A 7,174-nucleotide genomic window follows, 5' to 3' on the forward strand; every position below is an offset into this window, starting at 1 on the left:
CCAGTTGCAACAGATTCTAGGGGCCTTCAGTATGGCCTCCTGTTATTAGCTGTATTCAAAGTTTTTAGCAAATCAGGGAGGAAGAAGAGGAAATTCTATATGGGGTAACAGATTACATGATATTGAATTTCAAGGTCCTTCCTGACTCTAAGGTTATTTGATTCTAGGATCTGCAGTACTTCTAAAATAATTGCGGGAGAAAGAGTTCACATCTAGGTAAATACAATGGCCATTAGTACTGGTCTATTGATAAGCGTCCACTCAGTTCTCTTATTCCAATAATATCTATAAGTTGGCTCGGCCCTTTCTCAGACTTTCTAAATCAATTGGCTGTTGGAGTTCCATTAATACTGTCCTTTCATCATTATTTTAGATTTCCTTTCTTGCAGATTATTAAAAAATGAGGTATTATAGTAAAATAAATGTATTTCTGGTAACTTATATTTGGATCTCATAAGTCACCTTACACTTTAGCATTTAAGTTACCCTTTGTAATAGTGAACTTTCTAGTGATTATCATAACTTGAATTTCACACCAAAAAAAACCCCCAAAAAACAAAGAACCCTGAACAAAACAACAAGGAATCCATTTTACTTTTGAAATGCAGTAAAGAATCGGTGCCTTTTTAGTAGATTTTCTTTCATCATGTTAGATTAGAGACATTGAACATACTTTGGAATGGCTAATGGCAAGTCACAGAGGACTCTTTTCTTATCATTTTTTTCTAGCTAGTAACCTTTTAACAGTATCAGATCAAGATCAAGGATTGCTTATTGAATGTATACTGCAAGTCCACCCTGAATCAAGAGAAAAATAAAACACAGTTTTGATATTCAAAGAACTTTAGGCCAGTTGAGGAGGAAAGGTATGTACACATGAGACCATAGAAGTCAAGGGGACAATTATGAAGAGCACAGATAACTGGTTCAAGGAAGTTAGAGATCAAAGCAGGCTTGAAGTTTCAAGGAGGATCCTGGAGAAAGAGCTGCTTGGCTGGGTTGACAGACTTGTAAGAAGCAGGTGGAAAAGAGAGGGAGGCAGGTGTGGTCCATTGGGGTGGAAACATGAAGGAAGAAGGAAAGCTCAGTGGCATTGCATTTGTTTCCTAGGGTTGCTGTGACAATATGGATGCCATCCAGCCAATACTGGATGGCTTAACACAACAGAAATTTATTTTTTCACCATTCTGGAGCCCAGAAATTCAAAATCAAGATGGCACATGCCTCTGAAGGCTGTAGAGGAGAACTGTTCCATGCCTCTCTCTTAGCTTCTGATGTTTCCTGCAATCTGTGATGTTTCTTGGCTTGTAGATGCCTCATCCCCATCTCTGTCTCCATTCTGGCATGGCATTCTTTTTTTTTTTTTAATTAAAAAAAATTTTTTTAAAATTTTTTTATTTATTTATGACAGTCACACACAATGAGAGAGAGAGAGAGAGAGAGGCAGAGACACAGGCAGAGGGAGAAGCAGGCTCCATGCACCGGGAGCCCGACGTGGGATTCAATCCCGGGTCTCCAGGATCGCGCCCTGGGCCAAAGGCAGGCGCCAAACCGCTGCGCCACCCAGGGATCCCTGGCATGGTGTTCTTCCTGGGTGTCTTCACATGACCTTCTATTCGTGTGTGTAGGTCTCTGTGTTTCTTCTATTTTGTTATAAGGATAATAGTCACCTTAGAATAAGGGCTCACTCTACTCCAATATGACCTTATCTTAACTTACATTTTATTTTTTTAAATCTTTTTATTTATTTATGATAGTCACACACACAGAGAGAGGCAGAGACACAGGCAGAGGGAGAAGCAGGCTCCATGTACCGGGAGCCCGACGTGGGATTCGATGCCGGGTCTCCAGGATCGCGCCCTGGGCCAAAGGCAGGCGCCAAACCTCTGCGCCACCCAGGGATCCCTCTTAACTCACATTTTAATTACATTTGCAAAGACTATTTCTACGTAAGGTCGCACTTACAGATTCTGGCAGTTAGGACTTCAGTGTCTTTTGGGGGGGGGACACAATTCAACCCGCAATAGCATCTATGGGGTTAATTGTGAAGTAGCAGACCAGCCCTGAATGCCAAGCTGAGGCCTTCAGATGTAGGCACTGGGAGCCACTGAAGACATCTGAAGACCTGTGTACACTTCAGAAAAGGGTGGTGTGCCGAAAACGTAGAGGGATGTTAATAATTTAAATGAATTTAAAGAGAGGGAGCAAGATGTGGAAGAGTGTGGGTAGGATGATGGAGTGCACACTTTAAAAGTGATACAGCCGTATATATGTAGAGACAATACCTGGTAGGATCAAAATCAAAGTACTTTCCCCTAAAAAGGGGAACTTGGGGCCCTTGGACAGGGGTGGGACTAGAGACTTAACTTTCCCTATAAAATTAATTAATTAATCAATTGCTTGATTTATATTTTTAGCTGTGTATCACCTCTACAATAAGTAACACTGAGAAAAAGGAAAGCTGAAAAATAGACGTGAGATATTTTATGACCTTGTCCTTCGTTGTAAAGGACTGGGACCTAGAGAACAACCTGACATGTCTACTTTCAGACCTCTGGTGACTCCCAGGGAGAAAAAGAGGAGGCAAAGCAGTGCTGGTGGCTTCTTTCTGGCCATGGTGAGTGGAAGAGGTAGATGGGGCAGTGTGGGTGGCGCTATGCAGAAGTCTAGCTTGGAGGAAAAGCATCCACTGAGAAATCTTGCCTGCAGAGGGCAAGAGATGAGAACTCCCTTTCCCACCATGCCTTAAATTACTTTCTTTGCCTCCAGGCTGCTACATTCAAAGAGATAAGCATTAATAATTATTAATGGTTTCCCCAGATGGGACATCCTTGTCATTTTATCAGCATTTTCCAGAACATTGCTACTGAACCTCCAAACAACATGATGCTGCAAAAATCTAATTCTTGGCCGTCATCATCTCTGGGCAGTTCACACAATGGCAGCACTTGAAATTGGGAAGTTGAAATTAGGCAGAAAATTTGCTTTGTTTTTAACTCCTTCAATTGAAAGAGGCTCAGAGCACATGGAGCGGAGAAGCCCTGCCCTTGCAGTGTGGGCCTCTCTGGGCATCCAGAGCTTTGGAGCAGTGCCACTAGCAAAGGCAGGAGGCGTAGAGCCTGGGAGTTAATCAATTAAATTCAGCACACTTGCCGAGCACCAGTCTTAAGCCAGGGAGTGGGGAAGATAAATAAGGCAGTTTTTAGTCTCTGGTGGGAAAGACAGACATAAAACAAAAAATCCAGGTCTACGATCCCTTATGCACATTTCTGAAATCCCCGAACTTCAAGAAATTGAATTCTTTTTTCCACAGCCCATCTGTCAGCAAAACTTGAACTGATGTGAGTCTATTTATATATATCCTTTATTTATCCCAGTTAGTGTAACTCTTCAAATGTTTTGCTTAAGAAAAATTAATGGATGTCACCCCAGATCCCCCCCCCCCCCCCGGGGATCTTATATAACATTGTTGGTTATGCACCAGATTTCTTTCCTAAAATCCAAAAAGTTCAGAATATGAAGACACATCTGGCACCAAGGGGTGGTATTAGGGTCTATGGACCTGTAATTGTTAAAAGATTCTTTCTCTGGAGGAGAGCCTTTTTTCTCTGGCAACTGACAGCTTCTAGGATAAGGACTCAGGCTATGTTGTGTCTGTTTAAGGCAAAAAAAAGTTTGTAAGTAGCAGTCTCAATCCGGCTTTCTGTACAATGAGGGTTTTTGATCTTTCCAGTAAGGATCCTATCATTCCTTAGGCTTTTTTTAAAGCTATCTATCTATCTATCTATCTATCTATTATTTATTTATTTATTTATTTATTTATTTATTTATTTATTTATTTATTTATTTATAGAGCACACTAGTGAAAGAGAGCACAGGCAGGGTGAGGGGCAGACAGAGAAGCAGACTCCTCACTGAGCAGGGATCCCAATGTGGGGCTCCATCCTGGGGCTGCAGGATCATGCCCTTAGCTGAAGGCAGACACTTAACTGACTGAGCCACTCAGGCAGCCCCTCCTTAGGCTTTTTTGAATAATTTTCTTTCCTCACTGTAAGTGTTGCCTTGCCAAGGACTTGTCCCCTTTTCCTATTATCCCTACATTTCTTCTTGTAGGTATTGGTTAATCCTGGAACAGTTTGATTGTTTCTTTCAGAGCTCTAATTAGTCTGTGTCCTACTTAAGCTGTGGGGACTCCATTTGAAACAGTAAGTACAAGGCATCTAGGAGGCAGCCTCCAAAAGAGGGAGATCCTGCTCTTCAGATTAAATAGCCTTTGTGATCCTAATATAAGTGTTTCTGAATAGTGTTGATCTCTCATCCTCTTGTCCTCCCCCCTTTCTTCCTGTAGACAGATATTGGGTTGATTAAAGTTTAACAAGTGGTAAGTTCTCTTTCTTTGGGAATATGAGCACACATCAGAAGGCATCTGGGCAGGGATCCCTGGGTGGTGCAGCGGTTTAGTGCCTGCCTTTGGCTCAGGGCATGATCCTGGAGACCCAGGATCAAATCCCACGTTGGGCTCCTGGTGCACGGAGCCTGCTTCTCCCTCTGCCTGTCTCTGCCTCTCTCTGTGTGACTATTTTTAAATAAATAAAAATTAAAAAAAAAAAAAGAAGGTGTCTGGGCATCTTGTTCTCTCACTTAAGTTGGACAGAATGATTTGAGTGGCTCTTGTTCCTGTGAACTTTGAGGCTGGGGGAGGGGGTGTCCCCCTTTTGCTTCTCTAACATCTGAGATATAAATCACTTACTGGAGGGGGTGGCAGCCTCTTCAAGGGGCTTGAGGTTTTTAAAATCTGCAGAAGTGGATTCATATTCTTCTGTGTGTAGGACACTTGCCTGCATGAGAGGAGGACACAGGACCTGCAGAGTAGGGAAGGACTCACCCTACAGGAATCAAAGAGAAAGTCAGGAAGGCTTTACTTTTCTAAGGAACATCCAAGAATGAAAAAAAAACCAGTATTCGAAGCAGCAAATACATTTGTAATACTTTTTGTTAGCATTGTCTGTTTCCTACGCATGACACATAGGAAAGTTGGTAAAAAGAAAAAAAAAGCTAGTGAAATTATTTTTAGAGATAGCATGTGAGAGTTCCTTTTACTATTTGGAATCTTCTCTTTCTTCTCATTTAAAAAATGTATCCCCAAATGCATTTCTTTGTAGATAATTTAGAAAATATGGCCTAGTTATGGTAGAAAAGAAAAATTTATCTTACTGCCTAGAAATTACCATTTTTATTATTTTGGTGTGTGCCCTTATTGAGTTTTTTTTCTAAGCTTATTTAAAAACTTCAGTGGATAGACACTTGCATGCATATAGTGTATGTCTCACTGTGAAGCATGTGGGTCTATCAACAATTTCATAATGGCTTTTAAGGTACAAAATATGTCAAGTTCATCTCTCTATGTTTCAATAAATTTACTCCAATCCATCATTTTATTCTCATTGTAGTACTAAAGAAGGGCCTAAAAAAATGGAGTGGGGGGTAATGGTTCTGGAGAGGTGTAGTGTCAAAGAAAAATTGTAGCCAACAGAGTTAAACAGGCATGGAAGACTTTATTTAAGACTATTGCAATAAGGGAGAGAGAAAGAGAGATTTAAACTAACTCCATTCAGATCAGAGATGGGAGTTGTGATTTATTCACTTATTATTGATGTATAATTAACATACAATGCTATATTAGTTTTAGGTGTACAACATATTGATTTAAAAATCCCATACTTTACTTAGTTCTCGCCATGATAAATATAGTCGCCATACAATGTTATTACAGTATTATTGACTATATTCCCTATGCTGTACTCTTCATCTCTTCACTTATTTATTTTATAACTGGAGTTTTGTACCTCTTAATCCCCTTCCTCTGTTTTGCACACCACTCCCCATCTGCCTCCCCTATGGCAGCCACCAGTTCTCTGTACTTAAAAGTCTATTTATTAGTTTATTTATTTGTTTTGCTTTTTAGATTCTACATATAAGTGAAATCATGTGGTTTTTATCTTTCTTTGTCTGATTTATTTCACTTAGCATAGTACCTGTAGGTCCATCCATGTTGTCTCCAATGGCAAGACCCCATTATTTTTTATTGCTGGGTAGTATTCCACTGTGTGTATATATGCCACCTTTTCTTTATTCATCTGTCAATGGACACTTGGGTTACTTCCATATCTTGGCTATGATAAATAATGCTCCAATAAATATAGTGGTGCATGTATTTCTTTGAATTAATGTTTTGGTTTTCTTTGAGTAGATACCTAATAGTGGAATTACTGGATTATATGGTCTTTTCATTTTTAAGTTTTTGAGGAACCTCCATACTGTTTTCCACAATGGCTGCACCAATTTACATTCCTGCCAACAGTGCACAAGCATTATTACCTTTTCTCCATATCCTTGCCAACACCTGTAATTTTTTGTCTTTTTGACACTAGCTGTTCTGACAGGTATGAAGTGATATCTCCTGTGGTTCGGATTTGCATCTCCCTGATGATGAGTGATGTTGAGTATATTCATGTGTCTGTTGGCCATCTGGATGTCTTCTTTGGAAAAATGTCTATTCAGGTCCTCTGCCATCTTTTACTCAGTTTTTTTTTGTTTCCTTTTATATTTTAGATTATGAACCCCTTATTGGACATATGATTTGCAAATATCTTCTCCTACTCAGTGGATTAGATTCCCTTTTCATTTTGTTGATGGCTTCCTTGCAAAAGCTTTTTATTTTAGTACAGTCCCAACAGTTTACTTTTATTTCCCTTGCCTGAGGAAACCTATCCATAAATATGCTACTAAAACTGATATTCAAGAGATTACTAATGCCTATATTTTCTTCTAGGGATTTTATGGTTTCAGGTCTCACATTTAGATCTTTAACCAATTTTAAGTTTATTTTTGTGTGTGGTATAAGAAAGTGATCTAATTTTGTTCTTTTACATATAGTTTCACAGTTTTCCCATCACAATTTATTGAAAAGACTGCCTTTCCCCCCATTGTATATGCTTGCATCCTTTGGAAAGGATTTCTAAGTGTTAGGGTGAGCTAATGAAGGAGTCCTAAGGACATTATGGATGAATTAGGTCTATGTGATTAGGTCATCAGTGTTCATTAGAAGTTATTGAAGTTAGATTGTTACCCTCTCACAGAGACTAGGAGATAGGGTTGTTATCTTCCTTGATGA

The sequence above is a fragment of the Canis lupus genome, chromosome 22 (genome assembly GCF_011100685.1).
Source record: "Canis lupus familiaris isolate Mischka breed German Shepherd chromosome 22, alternate assembly UU_Cfam_GSD_1.0, whole genome shotgun sequence".
NCBI lineage: Eukaryota > Metazoa > Chordata > Mammalia > Carnivora > Canidae > Canis > Canis lupus.